General features: G+C 40.9%; 1 long non-coding RNA gene across 2 annotated transcripts in view; it reads left to right on the forward strand.

The window, feature by feature from the left end:
- Positions 1-18758, forward strand: part of LOC134345298 (uncharacterized) — a 32900-nt gene extending 14142 nt beyond the window's left edge. For both annotated transcript variants that reach the window (XR_010017652.1, XR_010017651.1), the window contains exons 2-4: positions 266-383; positions 2304-2429; positions 16833-18758. This is a non-coding gene — a long non-coding RNA (uncharacterized LOC134345298). The remainder of the gene's footprint in view (positions 1-265; positions 384-2303; positions 2430-16832) is intronic.
- The last annotated feature ends 725 nt before the right edge of the window (positions 18759-19483 follow it).

Here is a 19483-nt window from a genome sequence, read left to right on the forward strand (position 1 = left end):
AGTATGACATTATGGACATGCAGGTAGACATAATAGTTCGGTTAAGTATTAGCAATATCATTATGCAACTTTATATTTCCATTAGGAATTGCTCATATTATCGTCCCCCCCCCCCCGCGAGTACCTTTAATTGTGAACTACTAGATTGTGTTAGTGTTATCGATTAATTATAAATATTAGATGCGAAATTATGCAAGTAATCTAGTGTTACTTTTTGCTTTTATCTTCAATGTACATTATTCTCATCTCTACGAAACTAATTCAGAAGATTGAGTTAACCGTGGAATTCCATATACGGGGAGTTTTAAAATGATATTCCTAATCCAGTGACATCATGTCTTTGGCAGTTGCGACTTTTCTGATTCTGGGAATGAACCAGACAGGTGAGCAAAACACTAGAAAATACCCGTCACCTGGAAGGACGTGAGTCACTCACACCGAACTCATCAAATCTCAGACCGTAACTAGCAATTCGCCTCCATCAACTTTAGCAGAATTTTAATACCCGGAAGGCATCGAAAACAATAATTGGTAATAAACTTTCCCGCTGAAAAAATGCACTAGCTTACAGGTTGCAAAACTAAACTGCGTATGCCAAACCTCACGTTATATCGATGAATAATGTTTGTAATACAGCAGTATGATAGGCTCCCCTTTCTTATCAGTGCACTTCAGCGTAACTTTATAACAGTTGTCGTCCAGTATAAAGTAAGGATAACTTTGAACTTCGGCGAAAAGTGCTGTTATTACAAACTAGGAGGGTGCGTCTCTCTGCAGCCCAACCATCACCCGAACTTCTCTCTCTCTCTCTCTCTCTCTCTCTGGTTCTCTCGCTCGCTCTCTCCCTCCCTCCTCTTTCTCTCTCTCTGTCCTTCTCCCTCTCCCTCATTCTCCTCCCCATCTCCCTCTTTCCGCCTCTCTCTCTCTCTCACACACACACACACACACACACACGCACGCACACACGCAGACTCGGCATACATTCCACACTTCGAATTTTTACAGGTGTAAACACAGCGTGTTTTTGTATAAGAAGACAACGACGCATAACAAAACGATTGTAACAAAGGTTAACATGTAATCACCCAAAACAACCTCGGCGGTTCAACCCGAACGGCGTGTTTATACGTAAATACACCAACAACTATCAGTTGAGAGCAGGGAAGGATTCCAGTCAGGCTCTCCAGCTACCCCTAACAAGATCGCAGTTGATATGATTATAAACCAATTTTGCATTCCCATTTACCCACATTAATTTTTCATTCCCCTGCATTATCCAATATCTATTTATCCAAACAACCTTCTCCCCAAAAAGCCTCATATCTGGCTTAAATTGGCAATCTCATATTTTAGAACAATGAACACTAATTCTTGATTCTTCCACAAAAATCTACACCATCCCCACATCGAGGCTGCCAAGCACTCTGAAGATCCAATATGATCTAGTTAATGGTTTCTCTTTATTTCTGAATTTCAGCAAATGCAAGGCTAACCTGCCCAATCATTCCTTAAAAAATAAGGTTCCCATTCCTGGATTATGTAGAGAAAATGATGGAACAACTCAATATATCTGGCAGCATCTGCAAAAAGAGAAACAGTTAATCATTCAGGTCAAATACCCTACATCAGAACAGAGAACAAAAGGAAGTAAATTAGTCTGACTAGCAGAGAAGATGGGACAAGGCCTCTTTAACTGTTAACTGTTTCTCTTTCTATAAATACTGCCTGACCTGCTGAGCCTTTTAACATTTCTTGTTTTTATTTCAAATGTCCTGCTTCAACAGTTTTATTGTTTCATCCCAAAATCCAGGTATTAGTCCAGTAAATCTTCTCTGAATAGTTTCCAATGCATTAAACTTTCTCCTTTAATAAGAAAACTATATTTGTACACAATACTCCTGCTGTGGTCTCAGAAATGCCATTCAAAACTGAAGTATGGCCTCCCTGATTTAGTATTCATTTCCTCCAACACTTAGCAATAACATTCTGTTGATTTTCATAATTAATTTCTGTACCTGCCCTGTAATGTTTTGCGAATCATGCTCTAAGACATGCTGATCCTTCTACATCTCAGAGCTCAACGATCTCTCATCATTTAGATAATATGCTTTATTATGTTTTTCCTAGCAAAATGAACAATTTCTTATTTTCCCACAGTACAGCTATCTGGCAGATCATTGCCAACTCACTTAAACCCCCTTACAACCACTAGGGGGTTGCTTGAATTGGAGAAGTCAGATATATAATTTGCTATTTGTGTGTTTTCCTTCTATGTTTTCGACGCCACATCCGCAAGTAAATAGGCCATTCATTAACCCGGAGTTATCTTGTCCAAATGAAAGTCAATTTATAAGGACAAGAATGAAAAACTGATGACTTGATCGGTCAGAGATGGAACAGGAGGACGTGAATTAATTCAGGAAGATTTGGTAAGTAACTGAATCCCAGGACAAGGTCAGCAACAACCTTTATATTTTTTAAAACGGAATACTCCATTCAATGGAAAGTGAAAAAAAGGAGTTAAAATACAGCCCACTCCCAGCAAAGTGGGTTGTCCAGAGGCCGCACAGATTAATACTTCAACTGACTGTCTAATTTTTCGTTCAGCCGCTTCTGTTCCTTTAGCAAACAGAAATCCCGTCTTGGGAAAATAAACCTCGCGTTCATGACCACCATGTGCTCATCGGGTATTCTCTGATCGGATGATGGGCAACAGGATTACAGTGGCCAACTATTGATTAACTAGCTTCAGGCAGATATAAATTTGCAGGTATCGGGGAGAGGTTTGACATCAAAGCAAGGTGAAGTTTGACATCAAAGCAACCTTGCGCTTGTGTTTTTCTCTCTCTCCTGATACCAGGATCAGAAGGTTTCAGTGTAGAAATTTCCTCTCAAGCACCCAAAACTACACATACCAAACACTACAAAGAATAAGTTTAAAAGGCAATCGAAATTGAAGGGTCAGATTTATTTAGTGTATGGATTAAATGCAAGGGGTTGAATGTGGCCCCTTTTGTCGCAGTCAACAGTTTAATGATGGGTACTTCTTATTTCTTCTAGTTGTATATAATTAAGCGGACGTAACAAATTCATCATACACAACTAAAGTATTAACAATTAGATTTCACAGTCATCAGATTGCCCAAACATAGTAACATCCCCTTTCAATACTGAGAGTTAAAATCGTAGTTATACTGTATGTGTAAGCAAAAATGTGGCATACAACCCGCCGCGAAATAAGCAAATATCCAGGTGTATTTCTCATGACGCTATGGGGGAGATGTGTACCAGACCATAGATAGATAGATTATTCACTGCTAAATGGCTCTGAGCAACAATTTAAAATGTTCTCACTTTTGTGTGTACGGGAATCTGACAAACAATCTTGGATGATAACGTATGAGTCATCATTAGTAACTCGTAGGCTGTCCGTATAACAAGGACTACAGAATAAAAGATTCAGGGGAAGGCTGCATCGGCAGCATGATGTCAACGCGTTTTCTGTCTGTGCCCCGAAGCTGGTTGAGGCTGGAAAAGGAACACCACTCCAAAGCTAAGCCTCCTGCGCCACCTAACGTGTCGAATAATAACCGACGCACTTCAAAATTTAAGAAAAGCTGGTAATAAATAAAAATTACTCTAAAATACGACCTTTTGTTTTCACACAAGACAATTATTAATGGGCCTGAACTTGGGCGCAATTCTATGGTTTCAGTGTCGTTCCCCAACTTTTTCACGGATGTGACGAGTCAGCTGACTGCAGCACTGCGGGGCGCCTGCTGGAAATGCGCGTATTCCTCCGAATTGGCAATGTGTGGAGTTGTCTCAGAATGGGTTTAAGTGGACATTGTGTGTCTGTGCGGGGGCTGGTGAGAGCCGGTTACACCAATGAGTGTTTCAGTTATTTTTACAGTGCCAGTGGTCGTTATCAGTCATTCAAAACATTTCTCGGCTTTGAAGATTTCTCGGTGAATGGCGAGACCCGACATCCAAGACTGCGCCGAGGGACCGTCCATTCGCCCTCACTTTAGCCTGTCCACCGTTCGATGACGTCCAGTCACCGTTTTGGATCTTGCTGAAGCCAACTCGGAAGCTTGGCTTTGTACCCGTTAGAGGAAAGATGATTCTAAATAGACCGTGTGCTTAGTGAATGAATGTGAAAAGATTAAGTGGGCACTGCCATCGCGCTACACGTGCCATCAGCTGCGGGTCAGAGGGAGCTGCAACATAAACACATTAAACATTTTTTTTCGGAATTTCCTTTCTTCCTACTAACTCATAAGACATAGGAGCAGAATTAGGCCATTTAGCCCATCGAGTCTGCTCCGTATTTCATCATGGCTGATCCCGGATTCCACTCAACCCCATACACCTACTTTCTCGCCATATCATTTAATGTCCTGACCGATCAGTAAACTATCAACCTCCGCCTGAAATATACCCACGGACTTGGCCTCCGTTGCTCTCTGTGGCAGAGCATCTCACAGACTCACTACTCTTTGGCAAGAAAAAAAATCCTCCTTACCTCCGTTCTAAAAGGATATCCCTCAATATTGAGGCTGTGCCCTGTAATTCTGGATAGCCCCATCAGAGGTAACATCATCTCCACAGCCACCCTATCTAGTCCTTTCAACATTCAGTAGGTTTCAATGACATTCCAGCACATTCTTTTAAATTCCAGTGAATACAGGCCCAAAGCTGCCAAACACTCCTCATACGTTAACCCCTTCATTCCTAGAATCATCTTTGTGAAACTCCTCTGGACTCTCCCCAATGACAACATATCTTTTCTGAGATATGGGGCCCAAAACTGTTGACAATACCCCAAGTGCAACTTGAGTAGTGTCTTATAATGGCTCAGCATTATCGCCTTGCTTTCATATTCTATTCTACTCCCATTGAAATAAATGCCAATTTTGCATTTGCCTTCTTTACCACAGACTCAACCTGTAAATTAACCGTCTGGGAATCTTTACGAGATCTCCTAAGTCCCTCTGCGCCTCTAATGTTTGAACCTTCTCCCCAATTAGATAATAGCCCACACTATTGTTCCCTTTACTAAAATGCATTATCATACATTTCCCAACACTGTATTCCATCTGCCATGTTTTTACCCCGTCTTCCAATTTGTCTGTCCTGCTGCCTCAGCACTACCTAACCCCTCCACCTATCTTCGTATCATCCGCAAATTTTGCCACAAAACTATCAATTCCATTATCCAAATCACTGACAAACAATGTAAAAGGTAGCAGCCCCAATACTAACCCCTGAGGAATAATACTAGTCACTGCCAGCCAACCAGAAAAGGTGCCCTTTATTCCCACACTTTGCTTCCTACCTGTATGCCATTCCTCTGGACATGCCAGTATCTTTCCTGTAACACCATCGGATTTTATCTTGATAAGCAGTCTCATGTGTGGCACCTTATCAAATGCCCTCGAAAAATTCAAGAAAATGACATCCACTACCTCTCCTTTGTTCACCCTGCTTGTTACCTCTTCGATGAACTCTAACAGATTTGTCAGGCAAGATTTCCCCTGACAGAAACCATGTTGACTTTGACTTATTTCACCATTAGTCTCCAAATACCCCGAAACCACATCCTTAATAATAGACTCCAACACTTTCCCAACCACTGAGGTTAGGTTAACTGGCCCATAACTTCCTTTCTTTTGTCTTCCTCCCTTCTTAAAGAGTGGAGTGACATTTGCAATCTTCCAGTTCTTCGGGACCATGTCAGAGTCAAGTGATTCTTGAAAGATCATGACCAATGCATTCGTTATCTCTTCAGCAACCTCTCTCAGGACTCTGGGACGTAGTCTACATGGCCCAGGTGACTTATCCACCTTAAGACCTTTGAGTCTGCCTAGCACATTTTCCTTTGTGATAGCAATGACACCGATTCCTGCTCCCTGACATTCACAGACCTCTGGCACACTGCTAGTGTCTTCTATGCTGAAGACAGATGCAAGGTACTCATTAGGTTCATCTACTATTTCTTTGTTCCCCATTACTACCTCACAAGCATCATTTTACAGTGGTCCATTATCAACTCTCACCTCCCTTTTACTCTTTATATAACTTAAAAACCTGCTTTATATTATTGGTTAGATTGCCCTCATATGTCACCTTTTCCCTTCTTATAGCTTTTTTTAGTTGTCTTTTGTTGGATTTTGAAAGCTTCCCAATCATCCAACTTACCTCTCACTTTTACTACCTTATATGCCCCTTCCTTGGCTTTTATGTACTCAGATCATATCACACATTTTTAAAATAAACCTTTAATAGTTAAGCTTGCAGGTTGAGATGAATTATCTTTTGCATAGATCTATATAAGACCATAAGATATAGGAGCAGAATTAGGCTATTTGGCCCATTGAGTCTGCTCCACCATAACCTCGAGGCTGATTTATTATCCTTCTCAACCCCATTCTCCTGCCTTCTCCCTGTAACCTTTGACATCCTGATTAATCAAGAACCGATCAACCTCTGCCTTAAATATGCCCAATGTCTTGACGTGCACAGCCAACTGTGGAATGAATTACACAGATTCACCACACACAGCTAAAAAGATTTTTTTTAGCCCCCTTCATTCTTCTAAACTACGGTGAGTAAAGGCCCAGAACCATCAAACACTCCTCATACAATAACACTTTAATTCTTGGGATCATTCTTGTGAATCTCCTCCAAACCGTCTCCATTGCCAGTGCAGATTTTCTTAAATAAAGTGTCCAAAACTATTCACAATACTGTACTCCAAGTGCAGTCTGACCAATGTCTTATAAAGCATCTTTGCTTTTGTATTCTAGTCCTTTTGAAATGAATACTAACATTGCATTTTTATTTCTTAACATTGACTCACATGCAAGTTACATAGAAACATAGAAAATAGGTGCAGGAGTAGGCCATTCGGCCCTTCGAGCTTGTTGACCTTTTGTGAATCCTGCACAAAGACTCTCAAGTTCCTTTGAACCACTGATAGTTGAATATTCTCCCCATATAGAAAATAATCTACATCTTTAATCTTGCCACCAAAGTGCATGACTATACACTTCCCTACACGTTATTGCAGCTGCCAATTTTATTTCCCTTCTCTTAATTTGTCTAAGTCCTCCTGCAGAAACCCTGCTTCCTCAACACTACCCACACTTCCACCTATCGTTGTATTGTCCCCAAACATAGCTACAAAGCCATTAATTGCATCATCCAAATCATTGACATGTAATGTAAAAAAAAACGGTCCCAACACCAACCCCTGCAGAACATCACTAGTCACTGGCAGCCAATCAGTAAAGGCCCCTTTTATTCCCACTCTTTACCTCCTGCCAGTCAGCCAATCTTGTATACATGCTAATATGTTTCCCGTTATAGCATGGGCTCTTATCTTGTAAAGCAGCTTCATGTGCAGCACCTTCTCAAAGGCCTTCTGAAAATCCAAATAAACAACATCCACTGACTCTCCTTGTCTATCCTGCCTGTTATTTCCTTAAAGAATTCCAACTGATTTATCTGGCAAGATTTTCCTGTTTAGAAAACCATCCTGACTTGGGGCTGTTTTATCTTATGCCTCCAAGTACCCTGAAACCTCGTCCTTAATAATTGACTCCAACACCTTTCCAACCACTGAAGTTAGGCTTACTGACCTATAATTTCCTTTCTTCTGCCACCCTCCCTTCTTAAAGAGTTGATTGACATTTGCAATTTTCTAGTCTCAGGAAACATTCCAGAATCTAGAAATTCTTGAAAGATCATTACTAGTGCCTCCACAGAGGGAGAAGAACTTATTGGGGGAAAAAGTATCAAATAGGACATGGAATTCTGATAGGAAAGACAATTGTTAACTACTAAATAGAAGTATTTAAGAGAACTAAGAAATTGTAAGTTATAAAATACAGGTTGAGTGTCCTTTATCTGAAATGCTTGGAGCCAGAAGTGTTTTAGATTTTGGCTATTTTATGATTTTAGACTATATAATGAGATAGCTTGGGATCGCCATTATTTCTGATCTGAATTTACGTGCTATTGGTAAGCAAGTCTTTGTTTTACACTTGTTCATCACACAGATGTATTTAACAGTAAAAATTATTACATAGCATTAATATAATGAAAATATAATGCGTGAGGGGTAACAAAAGCAGGAGAACACCTGAATCAGCTGTTGAACATCAACAAACAACGGCAGGCATTCAGTCTCCATCTACAATGCCATGTTTTCATTAAAAGGTTACAGTACACCGGATTTGTGTATTACTTTGTTTGTGGTTTTATGTAATGTATAAAAACAATCAGGATTCTATCCTTATTCTGGAGTTAGATTTACTACTAAGCAATTGGTGCTGCTGGAGCTGACAGTCCCATGGGAAGATAGCTTGGAGGAGGCCTTTGAAAGGAAGCTCTCCAAGTACGCAGGACTGGTCAGCAACTGTCAGCAGGCTGGATGGAGAGCGAGGTGTCTTCCAGTGGAGGTTGGTTGGAGGGGATTTGTAGCCCGTTCTTTAGTTAGAGCCTTCAGCATTTTGGGCATCGAGGGAGAGAGGAAGAGAAGAGCCATCCGCAATACCACCGATGCGGCAGAGAGGGCCTCAAGATGGCTGTGGCTCAAAAGAGGGGAGCCATGGAGTCATAAGTAGCTAGCCATCTGGACACAAGCTGGGGTCTGATCAGCCCCGGCTGGGTCACCTGGAGGAGGTTGTATGATGTTGGAAGACCCGAAACACCCGATGATTCCAGGAACATCACTGAAGATGTGTCCAGAAGCATCAATAGATGTACGTACACAGCATCAGCGATGCTTTAAAAATTTGATGCCATTAGGTAAGTTATAAAAACAATCAGTATCATAGACTTCTACTATTACTAGATTTTTGTAATCAGCAGACACTTAAAAATTTAATGTTGTGCCTTTTCTTAAATTTCTGCAACCCGCCTGCTGAATATTCACAATTACCTTCAATTTTCAGTTCATCGTGTTAGATCTTTGCTTGTTTCTTGATCAATATACCATTAAGTGGCATATGTTCAGTTCAACACTCATGATACATGATTGAGATCTTCATTTTTCACTTTATGCAGTGTTTTTCTATTTTTCGTTAATCTGTTCATTACTTCTGTGAGGTCACTTCTCAGAACTGTCTGTGGTGTGGAGAGACCTGTGCATCGCCTGGGAACCTTCCCAGTGAATTATGGAATTTTCCTCTTGCAAAGTCATGTCAGAGCTTTAAAAAACTCAGATTTTGGAGGTTTTCAGATTTTGGAATTTTGGATAAGGGGTACTCAACTTGTATTTTGTAGAAATGTATACTTTCATCTCACTGAGACATGGTTCAGCAATCTCCTTCTCACTGAGAAGTCATTTTCAGATGAGAGGGCAGTTGTATTAACTTGAGCTGATCTATTGCCAGAAATTTTTCTGTGAGCTCCTTTTGCCCCTACCCCTCTCACAAGCCCCCAACACTATTCCCACCTGAAATACATTTCAAATTTTTTCGCTGAACCTGATCCACTAAAACCTATTTAAATATTTGCAAATGTATGGCAGCAAAAATAAAAATGACAAATTCTGGAGATACTCAACAAATCAGGCAGCATATGTGTAAGGAGATGCAAAGTTAAGATTTCACTAGTTCATGATGTTGATATTGCTAAAATGTGAAGGTTTAAATTAAAGATGTTCCAGATTTTTTTCAAATCATTTTCAAATACATTTCAGATTTGAGCATTGGTCATTATGATGTAAAACAAGGTCATATTTTGATGTTTATAAGACTAAATCATAGCTCCAAATACTGTTGCCTATTTATTTAACTTTTATGTTAATTAATCTCATTCTAGGTACAAGACAATGACTCTTTTCATATTTTCTTCTTACTTTAAACTTAACATCAAGGGAAGAAGCATGCTTGGGAAAAAATAGGTGATTGCTCAATACCGATTGACAACAAGCTCATACATGAAGTTCTCAGTCCTTTACACTGATGAGAACTGAATTAAGAAACTTTGAAATGAAGTAACCTGTCAATAGAATGGATTTTGCTCATTCTGAATGCACTAATAGACCGGTTATTACTAATGTGAAACCAATATGACAAACACTGAACTATTGCAGAATCTGTGGTGCAACTTCACCCACTTTGGTCTGGATTAAATTCAACAGAAGCGGCCAAATCACTAGTCTGTCACTACAATGGCTTTTTTTCAAACCTGAAGTAAACATGTTAAAATGTTTCAAGTTAATCATCCTTGAACAATTATCTTTTTATGTGGATGAAATAAATCCAACAGGTGAAATGTTAAAAGTTACTGTTTGAATACTGATAAAGTTCTGAACATGTGGGGATATATTTTTCTTTTTAGTCTGATGAAATCAGAGAAGTATTGATTCTCTCACTGAAGCACAAAAGAGGGTGGGACTTACATTCGACATCTAAAAATCAAAGGACATCTACCATCCCACTCTACTCTACAGCACAGTAGCATAACAGTTTGCACGATGCTATTACCGCTCGAGGTATCGGAGCTTAGAGTTCAATTCTAGCACCCTCTGTAAGCAAGTTCATTCCTTCCCATATGCATATGGATTTCCAGTTTCCTCCCACAGTCCAAATACACACCAGTTAGTAGGTTAATTGGTCATTGTAAATTGTTCCATGATTAGGCTAGGGCTAAGTCATTGGGTTGCTGAGTGGCGCAGATCGAAGGGCCTGTACCGTGTTGTATCTCTAAATAAAATAAAATAAACAACTCCTTCTGACAAAAAGGGTTCATGTCTAGATCCTAGAGAATGTGGACCATATTCAATATCTTGGTATCCAATTCAGAGCAAAGACAGATGTTGATAATGTAATATACCATCTCCCTCAGTGTACCTGCATAGCCTTTGAATGATTGAGGGCAAGAGCGTTAGGTGCCCATGAAAACTCAGAGCTAAGAAGGTGTGCTCCAGATGGTACTGAGAACCTTGACTCCAATCGTCAGAGTCAGTTAGAAGTCCAGAGTTAATGGCAGAAGGAGCATCCCTCCTCCCAAAGTACCCATCCTGCTAAGTACCTCCTGACCCATCAGTGTCAAAATCTTCAGGCCACTCAATGGCCTCATCGGTTACTGCTCAATCTATAGAACTGAGGTCATACTTGGTTCCAAGAAGAGGTAAGATTGAAGCAAACAAGCAATGGACCTAAATTATACAATATTTAGTAACTATGCATATTGTCCAGTTTTGAACTGAACTCTGGGTACGTTTTATTAGCCATTCCTATTAATGCAATTTTAAGATACTGCACTAAAAGTCACCCGTTGACTGAAAGTGAACAATATGGTGCTGCAGTCTAAAAACAAGAGCATCTCAATCATTTGGATAATATTTTCTTTTCATCATTAACAGCATATTAACAGCATATTTTGAATTTTAATGAGCTAAAGGCAAATTGTGAAGGCCCTATGATCCATCATCAAATCTTTGTTCTCACTATAATTAATAAATAGGGAAACACATAACAACCACCCCCCCAAAGTTCAACATAATTGAATAAAATTCATTTAAGGCAATATTTTCATTCAAACAGTTGACACACTTGTATAAATTATTGATGCTGTTACTCCAATGAAATGTTAAGGAAGAAACAAAGAAAATTTATATGGAAAGATTATTATGCATCATTTGACCTAATCATTGGCCACTTTTCAGTTTTTTCTTTTCCACCTACACCACTGGTATCCTAATGTGCTTTTTGACATGCCTGTTTGGTCCTAAACTCACCAGCTCAATGGCAACAATCGGAGTCCAACATCAGGCCCTCTATTCACATTCAAATATCGCCATGTCTTCCCAGAAATTGATTTTCTCAAATTCCTATGACAATATGTCAAATTGATCCACATGGATTCCAAAAATCCACACAGCCTGATCCTAGTATTTATGCTGGTGAAGGCAAAGGTCCACTCTCTGCAAGTCTGAGTCCATTGCAGGCTGGGGTTAGAGGACTGTGTGCGTGCGCATGTGGGGAGAGGGGTAATATTGTTGATTTTTTACTCTGTGAGAAAACGTTGGGCATGGTATGTTGGTGCTGGAATGTGTGGTGACATTTGAGGGCTGTCCCCAGCACATCCTTCAGTCGTGCTGGTTGTACATTTCACTGTATGTTTCAATGTACACGTGATAAATAAATGAATCTGAAATCTGAATTGTGCCACTTACCCAAAACAAGGGATCAAAGTTGTCTCGGGGCTGGACAACTGAGCTTATTAAATATTTGTGAATTGTTAAAAACCAATAACACTGAGAAAACTAAGACCATAAAACCATATAACCATAAGAGATAGGAGGAGAATGAGGCCATTTGGCCCATTGAGCCAGCTCCACCATTTCCTCGTGGCTAATCCACTTTCCCTCTGAATCCCATTCAGCTGCCATCATGTTGTAACCTTTCATGCCCTGCCTAATCACGAACAGATCAACCTCCAACTTAAGTATACCCAATGACCTGGCCTCCACAGCTGCATCTGGCAATGAATTCCACAGATGCACCACCCTCTGACTAAAGAAAGTCCTCTTCGTCAGCATTCCAAATGGATATCCTTCAGTTCTGAGGCTGTGGCCTCTTGTCCTAGATCCCCACCACAGGAAACAACCTCTCCACATCCAATCTATCTAGGCCTTTCAACATTCGATATGTTTCGATGAGATCTCCCATGAATATCATGACATTGCCCATTTGAAATATGTTTTCTATCCCCCACTGTAGCTTGTAGCCCACATCCTGGCTACTGTTCTGAGGCCTGTATATAACTCCAATCAGGGCCTTTTTACCCTTGCAGTTTCTTAACGCTACCTACCAGGATTCCACATCTTCCCATCCTATGTCACCTCTTTCTAAGGATTTGATTTTATTTTTTTTTACCAACAGAGCCACCCCACTCCCTCTTCCTACCAGCCTGTCCTTTCAATACAATGTGTATCCTTGGATGTTAAGCTCCCATCTATGATTTTCTTTCAGCTATGACTCAGTGATACCCTCAACATCCTACCTACTAATCTCTAACAGTGCTACAAGATCACCTTCCTTACTCCATGTACTGTGTGCATTTACATATAACACCTTCAGTCCTGTATTCATCACCCTTTTTGATTTTAACTCCATGTTGTACTGCAGCTCATCCCACTGACAGCAATTTTACCCTACCATCTGTCTGTCCGTCCTGACAGTCTCACTACACACTGCCTCTGATTGTATACCAATTACTCCACACTCAGGCCTATCATTCTGGTTTCCATTCCCACCCACCCCCCCCACCAAATTAGTTTTAGCCCTCCCCAACAGCTCTATCATATCTGCTGGTCTCCCTCGGGTCCAGGGATAACCTATCCACCTGTCCCTTTTATATCGTTCATACCTTTCCCAGAAGAGATCCCAGTGATCCAAAATCTGAAACTCTGGCCCCTGCACCAATTCCTCAGCCATTCATTCATAATTCACCTGCCAAATCAAATCTATACTTACACTCACTGGCATATGGCACAGGCAGCAATCCAGAGATTACTATCCTGAAGGTCCTGCTATTCAGCTTTCTACTTAACTCCTTAAGTTCTCTTCTCAGGACCTCCTCCCTTTTCCTGCCAAGTTCATTGGTGCCAATGTGTACTAAGGCTTCTGGCTGTCCTCTCTCCTTCTTTAGAATGCCATGGACCCAATCTGAGATGTCCTGACCCTGGACCTGGGAGGCAACATACGTTCTAGGTGTCCCTTTCACGTCCACGGGATCATTGGGGGTTGTGGGAGTTCATGATGGTTTCTCATGTTTTGATGATCAAAGCAAGCATAAAAGGAATTGTGTTCACATGGAATTGAAGCCCTGCTGATGTCCCGGTCACTTGATTTTACTTTATAAGAGGTGATAGCATTCAAGCACTGCCACACTGGTCAGGCATCCTTCATTGATTCAAGTTTAGTCCGGAATTGCCACTTCACCCATGAGATGGATTTCTGAAGATCGTATCTGGACCTGTTGTAACTTTCTTGGCCACCAGACTTGAATGTCTCTGATGTGGCCCTCAACAGATTGTGGATCTCATGGTATATCCAGGGCTTTTGGTTGGGGAAGACTCTGAACAATTTTGTTGGGGCACAACTACAAATGTTTTTCTGAAGTCCATAATAGTTGTGGTGTATTAATTCAGATCAACAGTTGAGTCCTTGAACACCCCCAATCCACCAACTCGAAGTGATCCCAAAGCCACTCCTCTGCCTCCCACGACCACCTCTATGTGATCAGATCAGATTGGTATATCAGCAGGGATGGAAAACTGGGTAAAGGTCATAAGGATAGAGAATGCATTGGGGGTTGTCGCTTCTAGTAACAAGGCTAGGGAGCCCACAGGACAGGCAGATAAGTTCTACTTTAGAGGGGATCCAGTTGATTCCTAGACTGACCCAAGACATATATATATGCACACATCTCCTTTAAGTCACACAGAAGCAGGCCTCATGTGGGATGGCAAAGCCTCCTTCCCTAGGCTGTGCTTCTGCATTAAAAATTATGGAAGTGGGATCCAGGCAAGTGTTGCAACATTGCTCATTGCCATTGCAAGCATATGGGATTCTCCATGTATTGGTGTGTCTGATAAACAGAGAACAGAAAACAAACATCATAGCCTTAGTGCAGCTCAGATGCGATAAATTCCATCTGTCACTCAAATTGGATTGTAAGTAAATGCGGCACTAGGCAATCTATTTTCTAGGACATGCTCTCAAACATGAGATTCAGACAACACTTTGATTTTTTAAACTCATCTTAGATCCTTCAGAGCTTCCAAATCAGCTGAGTAATGGGCTTCGGCAAGGTGATACCACATAGAAGGAGGAGAGAGGCCATCAGGGGTATGAGAGATCATTTTGTTCAAGTCTCAATATTTTGCAGGGTTAATTGATTTAAGATTAACAGAAGTAACCTCGTTTGATCTCTTTGTTGGTTATGGCTAGAATTAACTTTTATCTGAGCAAGGACCTGGACACAATGCAATTTGCCTACCACTGCAACAGGTCTACTGAGGCTTTCCACTCTGCTTTGGAGCACCTAGACTACCACAAAACATAGGTTAGGGTAGTGCTTATGGATTACAGCTCAGCATTCAACAACATCATTTCCTCAGTACTTTGAACCAGGTCAGAGTAATCAGTAATAACACCTTCTCCTCGCTGACTATCAACTTGTCCTTAAGGACAAGTGCTTAGCCTACTGCTCTACTCTCTCTGCAGTCATAACTGTGCAACTAAGCACAGCTCAAATACCACCAGTGAATTTGTGAATGACACCACTGTTAAACGGGAGATTAGCTTTATTTGTCACATGCATGTTGAAGTATCAAAATACATGATTTGCGTCATTGTTTGTGATGTGCTGAGGGCAGCCACAAGTGTCACCATGCTTCCAGTGCCAACACAGCATTCCCACAATCTACTAACCTAACCCATAGCTCCTTTTGGAATGTCGGAGGAAATTGGAGCACCCTGAGGAAACCCACATGTTAACAAGGAGAACATACAAAATCTTTACAGACAACAGTGTGAAATTAACCCTGGTCTTCTGGTTGCTGGCTCTGCAAAGCATTACATTAGCAGCTGAGCTATTGTGCTACCCTTGTTGGCAGTTTCTCTATTGACAATGAGGAGACTTACAGGAGTGAGGTAGATCAGCTGGTTGAGTGATGTCACAATTACAAGCTCACACTCAATGTTAATCAAGACTAAGAAACCGATTGTGGACTACAGGAAGGGGAAGTCAGGAGAATACACACCAGTATTCATTGAGGGATTAGCAGCAGAAAGAGTGAGCAGCTTTTAAGTTCCTGGGCATCACCATCTCAGAGGATCTGTGATGGGCTAAACACAGGTGGTTCTACATCATTAGAGTTTGAAGAGATTCGGCTCTTGCAAATTTCAACAGGGGTCAGATGGAGAACATTCCGACTGGTTGCATCACCATCAGGGAGGAGGTACAAGAGTGTGAGGACCCACACTCATGATTTAGAAACAGCTTCTTCCCCTCTGCCATCAGATTGCTAAATGGTCCATGAACCCATGAACACAACTTCTATATTCACCTTTTTTTGCATTTTTATTTATCTTTGTAAATTTTTATGTCTATGCTCTGAACTGTTGCCACAAAACAACAGCTTTCACATCATATGTCAATGATGATAAATCTGATTCTGATAGTAATCTCATCTGATATTTTTCATGATTTTATTTTATCATCTTTACTTTGGGGAACATTAAGAATCAATCACATAATATAGTACTGGAATCAACGTGGGCGAAACTGGGCATGGTGACAAATTGCCTTCTTTCTTTCAACAATGTTTGATAGTTATCTTTATTTTTCTGACTCCAACCCTCAATATCCAGATAAACTCACAAGGCTTGTGTTAGTGCAACCACAGCCACTAATTTGTCCTTCATACAATTAGTTCTGTCAGACTAGAGAATTGTTGGATTTCCTAATTACTTCAGTTTTCCTTCCTTCTTCTATCTTACAATGGAATGTTCTGCATTTATGTGGCCACTTTCAATGATGTGGAAAATTCTTTTCTGGCATGGAACTTCTCATATAATCAAGAATGCGGACACAGAGCTCCACAGATTTGGTTTTATTTTGCAGAGGCTGATATCTGAAATGTTATTCTAACAATTCAAAAAAGGGATTTTGTATCAAGTGAAATCTAACATAATATCAGAGAACACAAAATGGCTGGAAAAAGAAAAGGGATTGATTGGAATGCTCTATTAAATTTTCTCATATCCAAACTTCTCATACCCAGTTCTCATTTTATTTTACAGCTCTTCAGATTTACAAAATGCAGATGATTGAAGCACATAGCTTTGACTCGCCCCTTCCCTCACCGTGACCAATCCTTTATGTCTCTCTTCTTCAACATTATCCTGCCTGGACAGATAATGGGGATATCAGCTGGAGGAAAGTGGAGCAGAGGACATATTGCCAATCAGGCTGACATTCATAGGCCTCAGCTCATTCACTGGTACTTTACCAACTGCAGCAATCAGCTTTGCTGCAGGAACTGCGGACATTTCTGGAGACAAGGCAAGGTGAAGATTAACCTTGGTGGCAGCTGCCATGTTCTGCTTCTGAAGATTCTGGAGACCTTCTATACTTGAAGAAATGGCTGTGGTAGAGGCAGGCTTTCCTGGAAGCCTGAATGATCTGTAAAGAAATACAAATGAAGTTTGGCTCTGAAACAGCACCCTGGGCTTTATCTGGAGCTAGTGACCATTTGATTATCACCTTCCTGTTAACATCTGTGGAGCCACCCATAATGTAGAATTTGATCATCCGTGATTCAGTTTTCACTGTAAACAGAATTAAAATCCCAACTTGCCTCAGTATTTGTGCAGCAACTTCCATTAGCAACAGCCTTTGGGGAGTATTTAATAGAAACAGTAGGAGATGGTGCCAGATAATGGGTGGCACTGTGGCACAGCTCCTAGAACTGCTGCCTTACAGTTCCAGAATCCCAGGTTCAATCTCAACCATTGGTGCTGTGAAAAATTTGTACATGCTTCATGTGACTCTCCGGGTTTCTTCCAGGTCCTCTAGTTTCCTCACACATTCCAAAAGGAAACTTGGCCACAGTAATTTTCCCCAAGTGTGTAGGTGAGTGACAGAATCTGATGGGAATGAGAGAGTGGGCACTAGGGTAGTGTAGCAGTTAGCACAATGCTACTACTGCTCGGGGTGTCAGAGTTCAGAGTTCAGAGTTCAATTCCGATGTCATCTGTAAGGAGTCTGTATATCTTCCCCAGGATTGTGTGGGTTTTCTCCAGGTTGTCCAATTCCACCCCGCCCCACCCATAGTCCAAAGACCTTACTGGTTAGTAGGTTAATTAGGCATTGTAAATTGGCCCATGATTAGGATAGATTTAAAGTGTCTCAAAGGGTTGAAAGAGCCTATTCCATGCTGTAACTCAAAGTAAATAAAAATGGATTAGAGCAGCACTAGTGTAAAAAAATGGGTGTTTGTTGGGTGCAATGGATTAAAGATCCTTCATAGTAGGCTGATCCAGTATAAGACATATGATTTCTTGGTTGACTGGATTCAAAATCAGCTTGGCCATAGAAGAAAAAGGATCTTGTTGAACCACTGTTTCTCTGACTGAATATCTGTGACCAAAGATCGCCCACAAGGATCAGTGTTGGGACGTCTGTTGGTGTAATATATATAAATTATATGGATGAAAATATATATGGGCTGATCATTAACTTTGCAGATAACTCAATAAGTTGCTGGGGTTGAGAAGAAACTTGTCAAGGGATGCAACTGGATATAGATAAAGACACACAAAATGCTGGAGGAACCCAGCAGGCCAGGCAGCAACAATGGAAAAAAGTACTGTACTTTCTTTCCATAGACGCTGCCTGACCTGCTGAGTTCCTCCAGCATTTTGTGTGTGTTGCTCAGATTTCCAGCATCTGCAGATTTTCTCTTGTTTGGATATAGATCAATTGGAGATATAGGTGGAGAAATAGAAAAGAAGTTTAATCCAGACAAATGTAAGGTGTTGCAGTTTGACAGATCAATTGTCAAGGGAAAGTATATGAATGACCCTTGGGAGCATTGATATACAGAGTGATCTTTGGGTGAAAGTCCATAGCTCTCTGAAAGTGACAGCGCAAGTAGATAGGGTGGTAAAGAAGGCATATAGCCTGCTTACCTTCATTATCAGGGCACTGAGTATATAGTCAGGAGGTCCCGGTGCAGCTATATTAAACTTTGGTTAGACCACATCTGGAGTATTGTGTGCAATTCCAGTCATAGCATTACAGGAAGGATGTGGTTGAGGATGCAGGAGAGGTTGACCAAGATGTTGCCTGGATTACTGTAAGAGTAGGTTGAATAAACTTGGACTGTTTTCCTCCAGAGTGCCGGAGGCTGAGGAGACACCTAATGTAAACCTGTAAAATTGTGAGTGATGTAGATAGGGTAGATACTCCCATGTGGAAATGTCAAATACTAGAAGTGTATAGGTTTAAGGTGAAAGAGGATAGTAAAAATAGAAACATAGAAAACCTACAGCACAATACAGGCCCTTCAAAGCTTTGCCAAACATGTCCTTACCTTAGAACTACCTAGGCTTACCCATAGCCCTCTATTTTTCTAAACTCCATGTACCTATCCAGGAGTCTCTTAAATTACCCTATCATTTCTACCTCCACCACCGTCACTGGCAGCCCATTCCACGCACTCACTACTCTCTGCATTAAAAAAAACTTACCCCTGATGTCTCCTCTGTACCTACCTCTAAGCACCTTAAAAGTATGCCCTCTTGTACCAGCCATTTCAGCCCTGGGAAAAAGCCTCTGACTATCCACATGATCAATGCCTCTCATTATCTTGTACACCTCTATCAGGTCACCTCTCATCCTCCACTGCTCCAAAGAGAAAAGGCAGAGTTCACTCAACCTATTCTCATAA

The sequence above is a fragment of the Mobula hypostoma genome, chromosome 4 (assembly GCF_963921235.1).
Source record: "Mobula hypostoma chromosome 4, sMobHyp1.1, whole genome shotgun sequence".
Taxonomy (NCBI): domain Eukaryota; kingdom Metazoa; phylum Chordata; class Chondrichthyes; order Myliobatiformes; family Myliobatidae; genus Mobula; species Mobula hypostoma.